The following is a 22,689-nucleotide window of genomic DNA, read 5'->3' on the forward strand; positions in this document are numbered from 1 at the left end:
TCCAGCACCGACCTCCACCCGCAGAGCCGCACTCCACATAGAGAATAATGGAGCCTCCAGCACCGACCTCCACCCGCAGAGCCGCACTCGACATAGAGAATAATGGAGCCTCCAGCACCGACCTCCACCCGCAGAGCCGCACTCCACATAGAGAATAATGGATCCTCCAGCACCGACCTCCACCCGCAGAGCCACACTCCACATAGAGAATAATGGAGCCTCCAGCACCGACCTCCACCCCCAGAACCGCACTCCACATAGAGAATAATGGAGCCTCCAGCACCGACCTCCACCCGCAGAGCCGCACTCCACATAGAGAATAATGGAGCCTCCAGCACCGACCTCCACCCGCAGAGCCGCACTCCACATAGAGAATAATGGAGCCTCCAGCACCGACCTCCACCCGCAGAGCCGCACTCCACATAGAGAATAATGGAGCCTCCAGCACCGACCTCCACCCGCAGAGCCGCACTCCACATAGAGAATAATGGAGCCTCCAGCACCGACCTCCACCCGCAGAGCCGCACTCCACATAGAGAATAATGGAGCCTCCAGCACCGACCTCCACCCGCAGAGCCGCACTCCACATAGAGAATAATGGAGCCTCCAGCACCGACCTCCACCCGCAGAGCCGCACTCCACATAGAGAATAATGGAGCCTCCAGCACCGACCTCCACCCGCAGAGCCGCACTCCACATAGAGAATAATGGAGCCTCCAGCACCGACCTCCACCCGCAGAGCCGCACTCCACATAGAGAATAATGGAGCCTCCAGCACCGACCTCCACCCGCAGAGCCGCACTCCACATAGAGAATAATGGAGCCTCCAGCACCGACCTCCACCCGCAGAGCCGCACTCCACATAGAGAATAATGGAGCCTCCAGCACCGACCTCCACCCGCAGAGCCGCACTCCACATAGAGAATAATGGAGCCTCCAGCACCGACCTCCACCCGCAGAGCCGCACTCCACATAGAGAATAATGGAGCCTCCAGCACCGACCTCCACCCGCAGAGCCGCACTCCACATAGAGAATAATGGAGCCTCCAGCACCGACCTCCACCCGCAGAGCCGCACTCCACATAGAGAATAATGGAGCCTCCAGCACCGACCTCCACCCGCAGAGCCGCACTCCACATAGAGAATAATGGGGCCTCCAGCACCGACCTCCACCCGCAGAGCCACACTCCACATAGAGAATAATGGGGCCTCCAGCACCGACCTCCACCCGCAGAGCCACACTCCACACAGAGAATAATGGGGCCTCCAGCACCGACCTCCACCCGCAGAGCCGCACTCCACATAGAGAATAATGGAGCCTCCAGCACCGACCTCCACCCGCAGAGCCGCACTCCACATAGAGAATAATGGAGCCTCCAGCACCGACCTCCACCCGCAGAGCCGCACTCCACATAGAGAATAATGGAGCCTCCAGCACCGACCTCCACCCGCAGAGCCGCACTCCACATAGAGAATAATGGAGCCTCCAGCACCGACCTCCACCCGCAGAGCCGCACTCCACATAGAGAATAATGGAGCCTCCAGCACCGACCTCCACCCGCAGAGCCGCACTCCACATAGAGAATAATGGAGCCTCCAGCACCGACCTCCACCCGCAGAGCCGCACTCCACATAGAGAATAATGGAGCCTCCAGCACCGACCTCCACCCGCAGAGCCGCACTCCACATAGAGAATAATGGGGCCTCCAGCACCGACCTCCACCCGCAGAGCCACACTCCACATAGAGAATAATGGAGCCTCCAGCACCGACCTCCACCCGCAGAGCCGCACTCCACATACAGAATAATGGGGCCTCCAGCACCGACCTCCACCCGCAGAGCCACACTCCACATAGAGAATAATGGAGCCTCCAGCACCGACCTCCACCCGCAGAGCCGCACTCCACATACAGAATAATGGGGCCTCCAGCACTGACCTCCACCCGCAGAGCCACACTCCACATAGAGAATAATGGAGCGTCCGGCACCGACCTCCACCCGCAGAGCCACACTCCACATAGAGAATAATGGAGCCTCCAGCACCGACCTCCACCCGCAGAGCCACACTCCACATAGAGAATAATGGAGCGTCCGGCACCGACCTCCACCCGCAGAGCCACACTCCACATAGAGAATAATGGAGCCTCCAGCACCGACCTCCACCCACACTCCACATAGAGAATAATGGAGCCTCCAGCACCGACCTCCACCTGCAGAGCCGCACTCCACATAGAGAATAATGGAGCCTCCAGCACCGACCTCCACCCGCAGAGCCGCACTCCACATAGAGAATAATGGAGCCTCCAGCACCGACCTCCACCCGCAGAGCCGCACTCCACATAGAGAATAATGGAGCCTCCAGCACCGACCTCCACCCGCAGAGCCGCACTCCACATAGAGAATAATGGAGCCTCCAGCACCGACCTCCACCCGCAGAGCCGCACTCCACATAGAGAATAATGGAGCCTCCAGCACCGACCTCCACCCGCAGAGCCGCACTCCACATAGAGAATAATGGAGCCTCCAGCACCGACCTCCACCCGCAGAGCCGCACTCCACATAGAGAATAATGGAGCCTCCAGCACCGACCTCCACCCGCAGAGCCGCACTCCACATAGAGAATAATGGAGCCTCCAGCACCGACCTCCACCCGCAGAGCCGCACTCCACATAGAGAATAATGGAGCCTCCAGCACCGACCTCCACCCGCAGAGCCGCACTCCACATAGAGAATAATGGAGCCTCCAGCACCGACCTCCACCCGCAGAGCCGCACTCCACATAGAGAATAATGGAGCCTCCAGCACCGACCTCCACCCGCAGAGCCGCACTCCACATAGAGAATAATGGAGCCTCCAGCACCGACCTCCACCCGCAGAGCCGCACTCCACATAGAGAATAATGGAGCCTCCAGCACCGACCTCCACCCGCAGAGCCGCACTCCACATAGAGAATAATGGAGCCTCCAGCACCGACCTCCACCCGCAGAGCCGCACTCCACATAGAGAATAATGGAGCCTCCAGCACCGACCTCCACCCGCAGAGCCGCACTCCACATAGAGAATAATGGAGCCTCCAGCACCGACCTCCACCCGCAGAGCCGCACTCCACATAGAGAATAATGGGGCCTCCAGCACCGACCTCCACCCGCAGAGCCACACTCCACATAGAGAATAATGGAGCCTCCAGCACCGACCTCCACCCGCAGAGCCGCACTCCACATACAGAATAATGGGGCCTCCAGCACCGACCTCCACCCGCAGAGCCACACTCCACATAGAGAATAATGGAGCCTCCAGCACCGACCTCCACCCGCAGAGCCGCACTCCACATACAGAATAATGGGGCCTCCAGCACTGACCTCCACCCGCAGAGCCACACTCCACATAGAGAATAATGGAGCCTCCAGCACCGACCTCCACCCGCAGAGCCACACTCCACATAGAGAATAATGGAGCCTCCAGCACCGACCTCCACCCGCAGAGCCACACTCCACATAGAGAATAATGGAGCGTCCGGCACCGACCTCCACCCGCAGAGCCACACTCCACATAGAGAATAATGGAGCCTCCAGCACCGACCTCCACCCACACTCCACATAGAGAATAATGGAGCCTCCAGCACCGACCTCCACCTGCAGAGCCGCACTCCACATAGAGAATAATGGAGCCTCCAGCACCGACCTCCACCCGCAGAGCCGCACTCCACATAGAGAATAATGGAGCCTCCAGCACCGACCTCCACCCGCAGAGCCGCACTCCACATAGAGAATAATGGAGCCTCCAGCACCGACCTCCACCCGCAGAGCCGCACTCCACATAGAGAATAATGGAGCCTCCAGCACCGACCTCCACCCGCAGAGCCGCACTCCACATAGAGAATAATGGAGCCTCCAGCACCGACCTCCACCCGCAGAGCTGCACTCCACATAGAGAATAATGGAGCCTCCAGCACCGACCTCCACCCACACTCCACATAGAGAATAATGGAGCCTCCAGCACCGACCTCCACCCGCAGAGCCGCACTCCACATAGAGAATAATGGAGCCTCCAGCACTGACCTCCACCCGCAGAGCCGCACTCCATATAGAGAATAATGGAGCCTCCAGCACCGACCTCCACCCGCAGAGCCGCACTCCACATAGAGAATAATGGAGCCTCCAGCACCGACCTCCACCCGCAGAGCCGCACTCCACATAGAGAATAATGGAGCCTCCAGCACCGGCCTCCACCCGCACTCCACATAGAGAATAATGGAGCCTCCAGCACCGACCTCCACCCGCAGAGCCACACTCCACATAGAGAATAATGGAGCCTCCAGCACCGACCTCCACCCGCAGAGCCGCACTCCACATAGAGAATAATGGAGCCTCCAGCACCGACCTCCACCCGCAGAGCCACACTCCACATAGAGAATAATGGAGCCTCCAGCACCGACCTCCACCCGCAGAGCCGCACTCCACATAGAGAATAATGGAGCCTCCAGCACCGACCTCCACCCACAGAGCCACACTCCACATAGAGAATAATGGAGCCTCCAGCACCGACCTCCACCCGCAGAGCCGCACTCCACATAGAGAATAATGGAGCCTCCAGCACCGACCTCCACCCGCAGAGCCGCACTCCACATAGACAATAATGGAGCCTCCAGCACCGACCTCCACCCGCAGAGCCGCACTCCACATAGAGAATAATGGAGCCTCCAGCACCGACCTCCACCCGCAGAGCCGCACTCCACATAGAGAATAATGGAGCCTCCAGCACCGACCTCCACCCACAGAGCCACACTCCACATAGAGAATAATGGAGCCTCCAGCACCGACCTCCACCCGCAGAGCCGCACTCCACATAGAGAATAATGGAGCCTCCAGCACCGACCTCCACCCGCAGAGCCGCACTCCACATAGAGAATAATGAAGCCTCCAGCACCGACCTCCACCCGCAGAGCCGCACTCCACATAGAGAATAATGGAGCCTCCAGCACCGACCTCCACCCCCAGAGCCGCACTCCACATAGAGAATAATGGAGCCTCCAGCACCGACCTCCACCCACAGAGCCGCACTCCACATAGAGAATAATGGAGCCTCCAGCACCGACCTCCACCCGCAGAGCCGCACTTCACATAGAGAATAATGGAGCCTCCAGCACCTACCTCCACCCACAGAGCCACACTCCACATAGAGAATAATGGAGCCTCCAGCACCTACCTCCACCCGCAGAGCAGCACTCCACATAGAGAATAATGGAGCCTCCAGCACCGACCTCCACCCGCAGAGCCGCATTCCACATAGAGAATAATGGGGCCTCCAGCACCGACCTCCACCCGCACTCCACATAGAGAATAATGGAGCCTCCAGCACCGACCTCCACCCACAGAGCCGCACTCCACATAGAGAATAATGGAGCCTCCAGCACCGACCTCCACCCGCAGAGCCGCACTCCACATAGAGAATAATGGAGCCTCCAGCACCGACCTCCACCCGCAGAGCCGCACTCCACATAGAGAATAATGGAGCCTCCAGCACCGACCTCCACCCCCAGAGCCGCACTCCACATAGAGAATAATGGAGCCTCCAGCACCGACCTCCACCCGCAGAGCCGCACTCCACATAGAGAATAATGGGGCCTCCAGCACCGACCTCCACCCACAGAGCCACACTCCACATAGAGAATAATGGAGCCTCCAGCACCGACCTCCACCCGCAGAGCCACACTCCACATAGAGAATAATGGGGCCTCCAGCACCGACCTCCACCCACAGAGCCGCACTCCACATAGAGAATAATGGAGCCTCCAGCACCGCCCTCCACCCGCAGAGCCACACTCCACATAGAGAATAATGGAGCCTCCAGCACCGACCTCCACCCGCAGAGCCGCACTCCACATAGAGAATAATGGAGCCTCCAGCACCGACCTCCATCCACAGAGCCGCACTCCACATAGAGAATAATGGAGCCTCCAGCACCGACCTCCACCCGCAGAGCCGCACTCCACATAGAGAATAATGGAGCCTCCAGCACCGACCTCCACCCGCAGAGCCGCACTCCACATAGAGAATAATGGAGCCTCCAGCACCGACCTCGACCCGCAGAGCCGCACTCCACATAGAGAATAATGGGGCCTCCAGCACCGACCTCCACCCGCAGAGCCGCACTCCACATAGAGAATAATGGGGCCTCCAGCACCGACCTCCACCCACAGAGCCGCACTCCACATAGAGAATAATGGAGCCTCCAGCACCGACCTCCACCCACAGAGCCACACTCCACATAGAGAATAATGGAGCCTCCAGCACCTACCTCCACCCGCAGAGCCGCACTCCACATAGAGAATAATGGAGCCTCCAGCACCGACCTCCACCCACAGAGCCACACTCCACATAGAGAATAATGGAGCCTCCAGCACCGACCTCCACCCACAGAGCCGCACTCCACATAGAGAATAATGGAGCCTCCAGCACCGACCTCCACCCACAGAGCCACACTCCACATAGAGAATAATGGAGCCTCCAGCACCGACCTCCACCCACAGAGCCGCACTCCACATAGAGAATAATGGGGCCTCCAGCACCGACCTCCACCCGCAGAGCCGCACTCCACATAGAGAATAATGGAGCCTCCAGCACCTACCTCCACCCGCAGAGCCGCACTCCACATAGAGAATAATGGAGCCTCCAGCACCGACCTCCACCCGCAGAGCCGCACTCCACATAGAGAATAATGGAGCCTCCAGCACCGACCTCCACCCGCAGAGCCGCACTCCACATAGAGAATAATGGAGCCTCCAGCACCGACCTCCACCCGCAGAGCCGCACTCCACATAGAGAATAATGGAGCCTCCAGCACCGACCTCCACCCGCAGAGCCGCACTCCACATAGAGAATAATGGAGCCTCCAGCACCGACCTCCACCCGCAGAGCCGCACTCCACATAGAGAATAATGGAGCCTCCAGCACCGACCTCCACCCGCAGAGCCGCACTCCACATAGAGAATAATGGAGCCTCCAGCACCGACCTCCACCCGCAGAGCCGCACTCCACATAGAGAATAATGGAGCCTCCAGCACCGACCTCCACCCGCAGAGCCGCACTCCACATAGAGAATAATGGAGCCTCCAGCACCGACCTCCACCCGCAGAGCCGCACTCCACATAGAGAATAATGGAGCCTCCAGCACCGACCTCCACCCGCAGAGCCACACTCCACATAGAGAATAATGGAGCCTCCAGCACCTACCTCCACCCGCAGAGCCGCACTCCACATAGAGAATAATGGAGCCTCCAGCACCGACCTCCACCCGCAGAGCCGCACTCCACATAGAGAATAATGGAGCCTTCAGCAACTACCGCACTCCACAAATATGGCTGCTCTGTACGCACAGGACCTGTGATGAGGTCACAGGAGGGGAGGAGTCAGGGTCACATGATCAGGGGCCTCAGTGTATGCAGGACTCTGCTGTGCTGCATGTGTAAGAGGTGTGCGGAGCGAAGCCATGTGTGTACGGAGCGGAGTCATGTGTGCACGACGTGTACGGAGCGGAGCCGTGTGTGTACGAGGTGTACAGAGCGAAGCCGCGTGTACACTTACCCCTCTGTATACACCGGTATATTCCCAGCTTCGGTCACAGACCCCTCTGTGTACGCTGTACACACCCATATACCACCAGCTTCGGTCACAGACCCCTCTGTGTACGCTATATACACCCATACTTCACTGCAATGAAACAAGCAACACTCGCATTCAAATGAGCTCTCACCTCTGCTAAACAGGCCTATTTCACATCCCTCTTTATCCCAAAACCCCAAACAGTTGTTAACACTTTTAACTCCCTCCTCCGCCCACCACTGCCCCCTACAACCTCCCTCATCTCTGCTGAGGACTTTGCCACACACTTACAATAAATAAAATAAGATCAACCAAACAAGGCAAGTCTTTGTTGTCAAACCACCACAACCCCTTTGTATACCAGACCAATGCCCAAACCCCATAACTTCCATCTCCAAAATCACTGGAGAAAAGTTTGCTCATGTTCTCTCCAAATCACACCTCACCACCTGTGCGCTTGACCCCATCTCACCTCCTCCCCAACCTCACCACCACACTAATCCCATCCCTAACCCATCTCTTCAACCTATCACTAACTTCTGGTACCTTTTCTTCTGCTTTCAAACATGCCACAATCACACCTATCCTCAAAAAGCCATCCCTTGACCCAAGCGCTATGCCCAGCTATTGCCCCATATATTTGTTCCCATTTGCTTCCAAACTCCTTGAGCAGCACGTCCGCGCTGAACTTTCCTCTCACTTTGCATCTAACTCTCTCTTCGACAACCTACAATCTGGCTTCTGTCCCCACCATTCCACTGAGACTGCCCTGACTAAAATTACTAATGACTTACAGCCAAAGCTAACAGACAATTCTCTATACTCCTCCTTCTAGACTTGTCCTCTGCCTTTGACATAGTTGACCACTGCCTCCTACTACAGATCCTCTCTTCCTTTGGTGTCAAAGACCTCGCCCTATCTTGGATCTCCTCATACCTTACCAACCGCACATTTAGCGTTTCCTACTCCCATACTACCTCTTCATCTCGCCCCCTCTCTGTTGGTGTCCCTCAAGGCTCTGTCCAAGGACCCCTTTTCTTCTCAATCTATACCCTTGGCCTGGGACAACTCAAAGTCTTATGGCTTCCAGTACCATCTATATGCTGATGACAGTCAGATCTACCTCTCTGTCCCAGATGTCACCTCTCTGCTCTCTAGAATGTCTATCAGCCATATCCTTCTTCTCCTCTCGCTTCCTCAAGCTCAATGTGGACAAATCTGAACTAATTATCCTTCCTTCATCTCGCATACCCTCCCTATCTAATCCATCTATCAAAATATATGAAATCACACTTTCTCTTGTCCCGGAAATCCGCTGCCTCGGAGTAACCCTCGACTCTGCCCTATCCTTCAAACCACACATCCAGGCTCCCGCCACTTCCTGTCGCCTCCAGCTCAAAAATATTTTCAGAATCCGTCCTTTCCTCAACCCTCACTCTACCAAAATGCTTGTGCATGCCCTAATCATCTCCCGCCTTTCAACCAATTGAGGAACAGTTGGAGGTGAGATTTCCAATATAAATATCATTTATTGATTAAAATAACAATACAAAAGTCATTAGATACAATAATTCACATGAAAGAGAGTACATGTCAGACGGAAGCAAACCATCTGTAAAATGGTGTTAGCAAAGAAAGAGACATAACGGGAACAGAGCACCAGGGCAAAAATAGACCTAAGAAATGGCACAGGGTACTATATTTGTGTATAACAGCGCTACGCTATAAGTGCCCAAACAAATGGGTGGCACAAAAAGCGCCTATCAGCCCAAACTGCCGCTGTTAGTATTGCACTAAATCCATAAGCCAGTATAACCAGGAGAATATAAATAACGGCCTTAGAGCATCGGATAGTATGTATTACCTGCGGTCATGTTTGCCCAAGTGTCCGACCCGCACTAGATCACCTCGACGCGCGTTTCACCACGCCTGTGGCTTCGTCAGGAGGTAAGTAGGCTATGTCCGTGATCCCTTTATATAGCGGTGTGTAGAGTAATGTAATTTTCCACAGCCGAGGAGAGCGGCGCTCCCGATGCGCGTCACCACGTCACGTGACCCGGTCACGTGACCGGGCCCGTGACCATGGAGACGCGTACACCAGAGCCGAGCGCCACCCACCACCGCGTGAAGCAGCGCATGCGCGGTGCGCGCACTGGCCGCATACAGAGGGAGATGGTAAATATCTAGAATCATCTCTAAAATAAGAAAATAGGAGCATATTGAGATACGGGCTCATGCCAGAGAGACTTTATACAGCTATTGTTTTAACTATATCCGACAAATGAACCATTATTCCAAAAAGGAGATGTACAAATTATGCAAATTTAAAGCCTCACTCTTAGCCCCTAATAAGTATCACCCCAGTATACATAAAGATATATCACAAATGTGGAAAAACACTATCTAATGAAAAAATGTGAACAAATAGAGACATCTACATATACAATGGGAGATTAAACACAGACCACTATACAAGGCCCATATTTTAGACTATACATATCAATATATATCACAGGTGCTGGTCTTAGCAATATCTTGATAGTCCGTAGCATCCAAACTGGTGGTCGTATAATGGGCCATGGTACGCGTAGTTGGTAGATATACCAATCCCACTGTCTGGATTATAGGGGTCCATAGAGTGGTCCAGAAAACCATCTTCCACCTCTCCCAATTATTCCGCCATATACAGGTCCTTCTCAAAAAATTAGCATATAGTGTTAAATTTCATTATTTACCATAATGTAATGATTACAATTAAACTTTCATATATTATAGATTCATTATCCACCAACTGAAATTTGTCAGGTCTTTTATTGTTTTAATACTGATGATTTTGGCATACAACTCCTGATAACCCAAAAAACCTGTCTCAATAAACTAGCATATTTCACCCATCCAATCAAATAAAAGTGTTTTTTAATAACAAACAAAAAAACCAACAAATAATAATGTTCAGTTATGCACTCAATACTTGGTCGGGAATCCTTTGGCAGAAATGACTGCTTCAATGCGGCGTGGCATGGAGGCAATCAGCCTGTGACACTGCTGAGATGTTATGGAGGCCCAGGATGCTTCAATAGCGGCCTTAAGCTCATCCAGAGTGTTGGGTCTTGCGTCTCTCAACTTTCTCTTCACAATATCCCACAGATTCTCTATGGGGTTCAGGTCAGGAGAGTTGGCAGGCCAATTGAGCACAGTAATACCATGGTCAGTAAACCATTTACCAGTGGTTTTGGCACTGTGAGCAGGTGCCAGGTCGTGCTGAAAAATGAAATCTTCATCTCCATAAAGCATTTCAGCCGATGGAAGCATGAAGTGCTCCAAAATCTCCTGATAGCTAGCTGCATTGACCCTGCCCTTGATGAAACACAGTATACCAACACCAGCAGCTGACATGGCACCCCACACCATCACTGACTGTGGGTACTTGACACTGGACTTCAGGCATTTTGGCATTTCCTTCTCCCCAGTCTTCCTCCAGACTCTGGCACCTTGATTTCCGAATGACATGCAAAATTTGCTTTCATCAGAAAAAAGTACTTGGGACCACTTAGCAACAGTCCAGTGCTGCTTCTCTGTAGCCCAGGTCAGGCGCCTCTGCCGCTGTTTATGGTTCAAAAGTGGCTTTACCTGGGGAATGCGGCACCTGTAGCCCATTTCCTGCACACGCCTGTGCACGGTGGCTCTGGATGTTTCCACACCAGACTCAGTCCACTGCTTCCTCAGGTTCCCCAAGGTCTGGAATCGGTCCTTCTCCACAATCTTCCTCAGGGTCCGGTCTCCTCTTCTCGTTGTACAGCGTTTTCTGCCACATTGTTTCCTTCTAACAGACTTACCATTGAGGTGCCTTGATACAGCACTCTGGGAACAGCCTATTTGTTGAGAAATTTCTTTCTGGGTCTTACCCTCTTGCTTGAGGGTGTCAATGATGGCCTTCTTGACATCTGTCAGGTCGCTAGTCTTACCCATGATGGGGGTTTTGAGTAATGAACCAGGCAGGGAGTTTATAAAAGCCTCAGGTATCTTTTGCATGTGTTTAGAGTTAATTAGTTGATTCAGAAGATTAGGGTAATAGGTCGTTTAGAGAACCTTTTCTTGATATGCTAATTTATTGAGACAGGTTTTTTGGGTTATCAGGAGTTGTATGCCAAAATCATCAGTATTAAAACAATAAAAAACCTGACAAATTTCAGTTGGTGGATAATGAATCTATAATATATGAAAGTTTAATTGTAATCATTACATTATGGTAAATAATGAAATTTAACACTATATGCTAATTTTTTGAGAAGGACCTGTATTGCATAAACTGCATAGAACAACGATGTGAACCAATATAATATAACTAGAATAAAAAAAGGCACGTTAAAACCAAAACACTAACCAGAGAACACTAGAACAAAAAACACAAAACTAAAATTCGCGCCTACTAATCATAAAAAGGACTTGAAGCTTAATGCCTCATTCAGGCCTTTGGGGGCAACCGTATCTAAACAGACCATCCACTTCGTTGCTCTTTTAAGCAATTCCTTTCTATAATCCCCAGCTGAACCCTATCAATACCTTTGACTCTAAATTTTTTTGGGTTACTGTTGTGGTGGGTCCGGAAGTGTTTGGGTATTGTCTTTAGGATAGAGAGGTCATGAGCCGTTGCTGCATTTTTAATATCCCTAGCATGTTTCAGGATCCTGACCCTCAATTGCCTCGTTGTCATCCCGACATATATAAGTTTACACGGACAATATGCGTAATAGATCACCATATCCGTGGTACAGGATATGTGGTGTGTGATTTTGTAGGTCCTAGTCATACCACTAATATCAAATGTAAATGCCCTGTCCATGTACTGGCAAGCCGAGCAGTCACCACACTGAAAGGACCCCCAATCTGGACCTGCCCGTGTGGAAAAGTGGGATGTTTGTGGTGCCACATAGTGGCTACGGGTCAGCAAATCCTTCAAATTCTTGGAACGTCTCCAAGTCACCGAAGGATTCGCAGGTAGGTATCTGCTCAAATCCTCATCTGCTGTCAGGATGGACCAGTGCCTCCGCAAAATAGCTAAGACATCAGTCCATCTTGAATTAAAGGTCTGTTGTGAATTCTGTTGTCGAACTCCCTCCTGTGGTTGTGAATGGTACTTCGGCGAGTTCTGTCCATGGACTTCCTCTGGTGGCTGTGAGTGAAGCTGCTGCTTCTGAGGTTCCTTGCACAGGTGACGTGGTTTATCCTTTGGTTGGCTGCTCTATTTAACTCCACTCAGATCGTTGAGCCATGCCAGCTGTCAATGTTCCTGCATTGGTTCAGTTCGCTCTTGGATCTTTCTGGTGACCTGTCTTCTCCAGCAGAAGCTAAGTTCCTGATAGTTATTATTTGTTCTTTGTTTCCTTGTCCAGCTGGTTATCATGATTTTGTCTTGCTAGTTGGAAGCTCTGGGATGCAGAGTGGCACCTCCGCACCGTGAGTCGGTGCGGAGGTCTTTTTAGCACACTCTGCGTGGTCTTTTGTAGTTTTTGTGCTGACCGCAAAGATACCTTTCCTATCCTCTGTCTGTTTAGTGAGTCTGGCCTCCCTTTGCTGAAAACCTGTTTCATTTCAGCGTTTGTGACTTCATCTTTACTCACAGTCAATATATGTGGGGGGCTGCCTTTTCCTTTGGGGAATTTCTCTGAGGCAAGGTAGGCTTTATTTTCTATCTCTAGGGCTAGCTAACTCTTAGGCTGTGAAGAGGCTTCTAGGGAGAGTCAGGAACGCTCCACGGCTATTTTTAGTTGCTGTGATAGGATTAGGGCTTGCGGTCAGCAGAGCTCCCACATTCCAGAGCTTGTCCTGTGTGAGTTTAACTATCAGGTCATGCCGGGTGCTCCTAACCACCAGGTCATAACAGTACAGCTGGCCAAAGTATTAATGCATCTCAATAGAGGGATAAGAGAAGTTCTGAGACCATTTTTTTTTTCTTTGCACTGTGTTTTGTCTTTCTTTTCCCCTAAACCTTTGGGTGGTTCAGGACACAGGTGTAGATATGGACATTCAAGGTCTGTCCTCTTGTGTGGATCATCTCACTGCAAGGGTACAAAACATTCAAGATTTTGTGGTTCAGAATCCTATGTTAGAGCCTAGAATTCCTATTCCTGATTTATTTTCTGGGGATAGATCTAAGTTCTTGAATTTCAAAAATAATTGTAAACTGTTTCTAGCTTTGAAACCCCGCTCCTCTGGTGACCCCGTTCAACAAGTAAAAATCATTATTTCTTTGTTGCGTGGTGACCCTCAAGACTGGGCATTTTCCCTTGCGCCAGGAGATCCTGCATTGCGTGATGTTGATGCGTTTTTTCTGGCGCTTGGATTGTTTTATGATGAACCAAATTCAGTGGATCAGACAGAGAAAATCTTGCTGGCTTTGTGTCAGGGTCAGGATGAAGCGGAGGTGTACTGTCAGAAGTTTAGAAAGTGGTCTGTGCTTACTCAGTGGAATGAGTGTGCCCTGGCGGCAATTTTCAGAAAGGGTCTTTCTGAAGCCCTTAAGGATGTCATGGTGGGATTTCCCACGCCTGCTGGTCTGAATGAGTCTATGTCCTTGGCCATTCAGATCGATTGGCGCTTGCGCGAGCGCAAAGCTGTGTACCATCTGGTTGTATTCTCTGAGCATAGGCCTGAGCCTATGCAGTGTGATAGGACGTTGACCAGATCTGAACGGCAAGAACACAGACGTCGGAATGGGCTGTGTTTTTACTGTGGTGAATCCACTCATGCTATCTCCGATTGCCCTAAGCGCACTAAGCGGTTCGCTAGGTCTGCCACCTGTTATGATCCGGTGGTTTGGACAAATAATGGACCTGATAGTTACTGATAATAAGGACGAGCTCTGGGACGTGGGAACTCTGCTGACCGCAATCCCTAAACCTATCAAACACACTAGAAATAGCTGTGGATTGCGCCTAACGCTCCCTATGCAACTCGGCACAGCCTAAGAAACTAGCTAGCCCTGAAGATAGAAAAATAAGCCTACCTTGCCTCAGAGAAATTCCCCAAAGGAAAAGGCAGCCCCCCACATATAATGACTGTGATTAAAGACGAAAATAGAAACACAGAGATGAAATAGATTTAGCAAAGTGAGGCCCGACTTACTGAACAGACCGAGGATAGAAAAGGTTACTTTGCGGTCAGCACAAAAACCTACAAAAGACCACGCAGAGAGTGCAGGGAAAAATACCTTCCGCACCGACTCACGGTGCGGGAGGCGCCCCTCTGCGTCCCAGAGCTTCCAGCAATCAAGGCGATATTGACAAAAGCAAGCTGGACAGAAAAAATAGCAAACAAGCAAAATAGCACAGAGGAACTTAGCTTCTGCTGGAGCAACAGGAACTCAGAACGATCCAGGAGCGAACTGGAGCCATAGTACAACATTGACAGCTGGCATGGGGCAAAGATCTAAGTGGAGTTAAATAGAGCAGCCCACTAACGAATTAGCCTCGTCACCTGTGGAAGGAAACTCAGAAACACCCACAGGCACCAGAGAAAGTCCATGGACAGAACCAGCCGAAGTACCATTCATGACCACAAGAGGGAGCCTGACAACAGAATTCACAACAGTACCCCCCCCTTGAGGAGGGGTCACCGAACCCTCACGAGAGCCCCCAGGCCGACCAGGATGAGCCAAATGAAAGGCGCGAACCAGATCGGCCGCATGAACATCAGAGGCAAAAACCCAGGAATTATCCTCCTGAGCATAACCCTTCCACTTGACCAAGTACTGGAGTTTCCGTCTCGAAATACGAGAATCCAAAATCTTCTCCACCACATACTCCAACTCCCCCTCAACCAACACCGGAGCAGGAGGGTCAACGGATGGAACCACAGGCGCCACGTATCTCCGCAATAACAACCTATGGAACAATTATGGATGGCAAAAGAATCTGGAAGGGCCAAACGAAATGACACAGGATTGATAACCTCAGAAATTTTATACGGACCAATGAAACGAGGCTTAAACTTAGGAGAGGAAACTTTCATAGGAACATAACGAGACGACAACCAAACCAAATCCCCAACACGAAGTCGGGGACCCACACAGCGCTGGCGGTTAGCGAAACGTTGAGCCTTCTCCTGGGACAATGTCAAATTGTCCACCACATGAGTCCAAATCTGCTGCAACCTATCCACCACAGTATCTACACCAGGACAGTGGACAGTCCGAAGACTCAACCTGCCCTGAAGAGAAACGAGGATGGAAACCAGAATTGCAGAAAAACGGCGAAACCAAGGTAGCCGAGCTGGCCCGATTATTAAGGGCAAACTCAGCCAACGGCAAAAAGGACACCCAATCATCCTGATCAGCAGAAACAAAGCATCTCAGATATGTTTCCAACGTCTGATTAGTTCGTTCGGTGTGGCCATTTGTCTGAGGATGGAAAGCCGAGGAAAAAGACAAATCAATGCCCATCCTAGCACAAAAGGATCGCCAAAACCTCGAAACAAACTGGGAACCTCTGTCCGAAACGATGTTCTCCGGGATGCCATGTAAACGAACCACATGCTGGAAAAACAATGGCACCAAATCAGAGGAGGAAGGCAATTTAGACAAGGGTACCAAATGGCCATCTTAGAAAAGCGATCACAAACCACCCAAATGACTGACATCTTTTGAGAGACGGGAGATCCGAAATAAAATCCATAGAAATATGCGTCCAGGGCCTCTTCAGGACCGGCAAGGGCAAAAGCAACCCACTAGCACGAGAACAGCAGGGCTTAGCCCGAGCACAAGTCCCACAGGACTGCACAAAAGAACGCACATCCCGTGACAAAGACGGTCACCAAAAGGATCTAGCCACCAAATCTCTGGTACCAAAGATTCCAGGATGCCCAGCCAACACCGAACAATGAAGCTCAGAGATAACTCTACTAGTCCATTTATCAGGGACAAACAGTTTCTCTGCTGGGCAACGGTCAGGTCTATCAGCCTGAAATTTTTGCAGCACCCGCCGCAAATCAGGGGAGATGGCAGACAAAATTATCCCCTTTTTTAGAATACCTGCCGGCTCAGAAACACCCGGAGAGTCAGGCACAAAACTCCTTGACAGGGCATCAGCCTTCACATTCTTAGAGCCCAGAAGGTACGAAACCACAAAATCAAAACGGGAGAAAAACAACGCCCATCGAGCCTGTCTCGGATTCAACCGTTTGGCAGACTCAAGATAAGTCAAATTTTTGTGATCTGTCAAGACCACCACGCGATGCTTGGCTCCTTCAAGCCAATGACGCCACTCCTCGAATGCCCACTTCATGGCCAACAACTCTCGATTACCAACATCATAATTGCGCTCAGCAGGCGAAAACTTTCTAGAAAAGAAAGCACATGGCTTCATTCCCGAGCCATCAGAACTTTTTTGCGACAAAACAGCCCCTGCCCCAATCTCAGAGGCATCAACCTCAACCTGAAACGGGAGCGAAACATCTGGCTGGCACAACACAGGGGCAGAAGAAAAACGACGCTTCAATTCCTGAAAAGCATCCACGGCCGTAGAAGACCAATTGACCACATCTGCACCCTTCTTGGTCAAATCAGTCAACGGTTTAGCAACACTAGAAAAATTAGCGATGAAACGACGATAAAAATTAGCAAAGCCCAGGAACTTTTGCAGGCTCTTCACAGATGTCGGCTGAGTCCAATCATGAATGGCCTGGACTTTAACAGGGTCCATCTCGACAGTAGAAGGGGAAAAAATGAACCCCAAAAATGAAACCTTCTGAACTCCAAAGAGACACTTTGACCCCTTCACAAACAAGGAATTAGCACAAAGGACCTGGGACACCATTCTGACCTGCTTCACATGAGACTCCCAATCATCCGAAAAGACCAAAATATCATCCAAATACACAATCAGGAATTTATCCAGGTACTCTCGGAAGATGTGATGCATAAAGGACTGAAATACTGATGGAGCATTGGAAAGCCCGAATGGCATCACCAGGTACTCAAAGTGGCCCTCGGGCGTATTAAATGCTGTTTTCCATTCATCGCCCCGTTTAATACGCACAAGATTATACACCCCTCGAAGGTCTATCTTGGTAAACCAACTAGCCCATTTAATACGAGCAAACAAGTCGGACAGCAACGGCAAAGGATACTGAAATGTGACTGTAATTTTATTAAGAAGGCGGTAATCAATACAAGGTCTAAAAGAACCATCCTTCTTGGCCACAAAAAAGAACCCTGCTCCCAACGTTGATGACGATGGGCGAATATGGCCTTTCTCCAAGGAATCCTTTATATAACTCCGCATAGCGGCGTGTTCTGGCACAGATAAATTGAACAATCGGCCCTTAGGAAACTTACTACCAGGAATCAAATTAATTGCACAATCGCAATCCCTATGAGGAGGTAGGGCACTGGCTTTGGGCTCATCAAATACCTCCTGATAATCCGACAAAAACTCTGGAACTTCAGAAGGAGTAGAAGACGAAATTGACAAAAATGGAACATCACCATGTACCCCCTGGCAACCCCAGCTGGACACAGACATAGATTTCCAGTCCAATACTGGATTATGGACCTGTAGCCATGGTAACCCTAAAACGACCACATCATGCAGATTATGTAACACCAAAAAACGGATATCCTCCTGATGTGCAGGAGCCATGCACATGGTCAATTGGGTCCAGTACTGAGGCTTATTCTTGGCCAAAGGCGTAGCATCAATTCCTCTCAATGGAATAGGATGCTGCAAGGGTTCCAAGAAAAAACCACAGCGCCTAGCATACTCCAAGTCCATCAAATTCAGGGCAGCGCCTGAATCCACAAATGCCATAACAGAGTAGGAAGACAAAGAGCAAATCAGAGTAACGGACAATAGAAATTTTGAGAGGAATTGATGCTACGCCTTTGGCCAAGAATAAGCCTCAGTACTGGACTCAGTTGACCATGTGCATGGCTCCTGCACATCAGGAGGATATTCGCTTTTTGGTGTTGCATAATCTGCATGATGTGGTCGTTTTGGGGTTGCCATGGCTACAGGTCCATAATCCAGTGTTGGATTGGAAATCTATGTCTGTGTCCGGCTGGGGTTGTCAGGGGGTACATGGTGATGTTCCATTGTTGTCAATTTCGCCTTCCACTCCTTCTGAAGTCCCTGAGTTTTTATCAGATTACCGGGATGTATTTGAAGAGCCCAAATCCGGTGCCCTACCTCCTCATAGGGATTGCGATTGTGCTATTAATTTGATTCCTGGTAGTAAGTTTCCTAAGGGCCGTCTGTTTAATTTATCTGTGCCAGAGCACGCCGCTATGCGGAGTTATGTAAAGGAATCCTTGGAGAAGGGTCATATTCGCCCGTCGTCGTCACTAGGGTTGAGCGACCTTGACCTTTTTAGTCGCGAAACCCGACTATCTTAGAAGTCGAGTCGAGTGGAATCGGCCGATTATCGCGAAAATTCGGTTATCGACCGAAACACGAAACCCAATGCAAGTCAATGGGGGAGCATAGTTGGCAGTGAGTGGAGGCCAGGAAAACACCTACACTGCCCATTTTAATGGCAAAAACATCCATTCTTGTTACAGAAGCTTGTCAATCGTAATTTACCTTATAATAATTGGAAGGCATTTGAAATTGGGGGTCATTTGGCTAAAGTTGTGGGGGGTAGGGCTGGTTCAAGTAATTAGTGGGCCCAGGAAATCTGGACCACGTCACGGCAGTGGAGCAGGGAGAGGTAAGTACAGTTAGGTCCATATATATTTGGACAGAGACAACATTTTCCTAATTTTGGTTATAGACATTACCACAATGAATTTTAAACAAAATAATTCAGATGCAGTTGAAGTTCAGACTTTCAGCTTTCATTTGAGGGTATCCACATTAAAATTGGATGAAGGGTTTAGGAGTGTCAGCTCCTTAACTTGTGCCACCCTGTTTTTAAAGGGACCAAAAGTAATTGGACAATTGACTTCAAGGCTATTTCATGGACAGGTGTGGGCAATCCCTTCGTTATGTCATTCTCAATTAAGCACATAAAAGGCCTGGAGATGATTTGAGGTGTGGTGCTTGCATTTGGAAGGTTTTGCTGTGAAGTAAACATGCGGTCAAAGGAGCTCTCCATGCAGGTGAAACAAGCCATCCTTAAGCTGCGAAAACAGAAAAAACCCATCCGAGAAACTGCTACAATATTTGGAGTGGCAAAATCTACGGTTTGGTACATCCTGAGAAAGAAAGAAAGCACTGGTGAACTAATCAATGCAAAAAGACCTGGGCGCCCATGGAAGACAACAGTGGTGGATGATGGCAGAATAATCTCCATGGTGAAGAGAAACCCCTTCACAACAGCCAACCAAGTGAACAACACTCTCCAGGAGGTCGGTGTATCAATATCCAAATCTACCATAAAGAGAAGACTGCATAAAAGTAAATACAGAGGGTTCACTTCATGGTGCAAGCCATTAATAAGCATCAAGAATAAAAAGGCTAGACTGGACTTTGCTAAAAAAACATCTAAAAAAGCCAGCACGGTTCTGAAAGAACATTCTTTGGACAGATGAAACCAAGATCAACCTCTAAAAGAATCATGGAAAGAGAAAAGGATGGCGAAGGCGTTGTACAGCTCATGATCCAAAGCATACCACATCATCTGTAAAACACGAAGGAGGCAGTGTGATGGCTTGGGCATGCATGGCTGCCAGTGGCACTGGGTCACTAATGTTTATTGATGATGTGACACAGGACAGAAGCAGCCGAGTGAATTCTGAGGTATTCAGAGCCGCCATACTGTGTGCTCAGATCCAGCCAAATGCAGCCAAACTGATTGGTCGTCGTTTCATACTACAGATGGACAATGACCCAAAACATAAAGCCAAAGCAACCCAGGAATTTATTAAAGCAAAGAAGTGGAATATTCTTGAATGGCCAAGTCAGTCACCTGATCTCAGCCCAATTGAGCATGCATTTCACTTGTTAAAGACTAAACGTCAGACAGAAAGGCCCACAAACAAACAGCAACTGAAAACCACCGCAGTGAAGGCCTGGCAGAGCATCAAAAAGGAGGAAACACAGCGTCTAGTGATGTCCATGAGTTCAAGACTTCAGGCAGTCATTGCCAACAAAGGGTTTTCAACCAAGTACTAAAAATGAACATTTTATTTAAAATTATTGAATCTGTCCAATTACTTTTGGCTCCTTTAAAAACAGGGTGGCACATGTTAAGGAGCCGAAACTCCTAAACCCTTCATCCAATTTTATTGTGGATACCCTCAAATGAAAGCTGAAAGTTTGAACTTCAACTGCATCTGAATTGTTTTGTTTAAAATTCAATGTGGTAATGTCTATAACCAAAATTAGAAAAATGTTGTCTCTGTCCAAATATATATGGACCTAACTGTATTTCAACTTTGCAAGTGCTGTGATCCTGAGCAAGCAGGGGGGGCCCACTCGTTGGCATTGGCACTGGCACAGGGCCCCTCAAAGTACAGCGGTGTGTTTGCACGGCGGGGGCGCCTCCCACCGGCAGCAACACTTTTGCGTACTATGAGAGGCCCTGTGCTAGTCACGTCGCCAACTAGTATTCCTCCCTCCACCTGATGAAGGAACCTGCACTTTCATCTGCACCTTCCTCTTTGTCCCCGTGTAAGGTGGTATGGTATGCGGGAAGAGGAACCTGACTTTCAGCAGGGTCACAATCTTGTTGTGTAGCGTGCACGGGGAATGTTGCGTTATGGGTCAATGTACCAGCAGACTCATCTATCACTGGCTGGGCAATGGGCAGGATGAGGAGGAAACACAGATATAGGCCCAAAGAATAAAGTTGGCTAAATGCAGTTCAAAATTGGTAACACAGGACTAACCAGGGGGCATTGCAGTGGAGGACAACTGGAATGAGAGGCTGACACAGAGAGTAGGCCCAAATCAGTAAGTAGTCGAAATGAAGTTCAAAATTGGCAACCGTAGTAAACAGGCGGCACAGCTTTGTTCAGTGGAGGAGAACAGCAAGGAGTGGCAGACACCGATAGTAGGCCCCAACCCAACTAGTAGGCCAAATGCAGTCTAACATTAACAACTACTTAACGAGAGCCTGAAAATGGAATTTCAGGACAGGAAACCAGGAGAACAGCAAGGAGCGGCAGACACTGTTAGTAGGCCCCAAACCAACTAGTACACCAAATGCAGTTGTTCCATTTAACCACTATTTAACAAGAGCCTGAAGATAGAAGCTCAGGAAAGGCAACCTGGAGAACACCTTGGAGTGGAAGACACCGTCTCCACACCCCATACCCAATTTGTAGGCCTAATGCAGTGTAGTTTCCAACAACTACTAAACGAGAGCATTAAGATTGAAGCAATGGAGAGGAAACCTGGGGAACACCTTGGAGTGGAACACACAGTCTCTACACCCCATACCAAATTTGTAGGCCTAATGCAGTGTAGTTTCCAACAACTACTAAACGAGAGCATTAAGATTGAAGCAATGGAGAGGAAACCTGGGGAACACCTTGGAGTGTAACACACCGTCTCTCTACACCCCATACCCAATTTGTAGGCCTAATGCAGTGTAGTTTCCAACAACTACTAAACGAGAGCATTAAGATTGAAGCAATGGAGAGGAAACCTGGGGAACACCTTGGAGTGGAACACACCGTCTCTACACCCCATACCCAATTTGTAGGCCTAATGCAGTGTAGTTTCCAACAACTACTAAATGAGAGCATTAAGATTGAAGCAATGGAGAGGAAACCTGGGGAACACCTTGGAGTGTAACACACCGTCTCTCTACACCCCATACCCAATTTGTAGGCCTAATGCAGTGTAGTTTCCAACAACTACTAAACGAGAGCATTAAGATTGAAGCAATGGAGAGGAAACCTGGGGAACACCTTGGAGTGGAACACACCGTCTCTACACCCCATACCCAATTTGTAGGCCTAATGCAGTGTAGTTTCCAACAACTACTAAACGAGAGCATTAAGATTGAAGCAATGGAGAGGAAACCTGGGGAACACCTTGGAGTGGAACACTCCATACCCAATTTGTAGGCCTAATGCAGTGTAGTTTCCAACAACTACTAAACGAGAGCATTAAGATTGAAGCAATGGAGAGGAAACCTGGGGAAC

This window comes from Ranitomeya imitator, chromosome 2 (assembly GCF_032444005.1).
Source record: "Ranitomeya imitator isolate aRanImi1 chromosome 2, aRanImi1.pri, whole genome shotgun sequence".
NCBI lineage: Eukaryota > Metazoa > Chordata > Amphibia > Anura > Dendrobatidae > Ranitomeya > Ranitomeya imitator.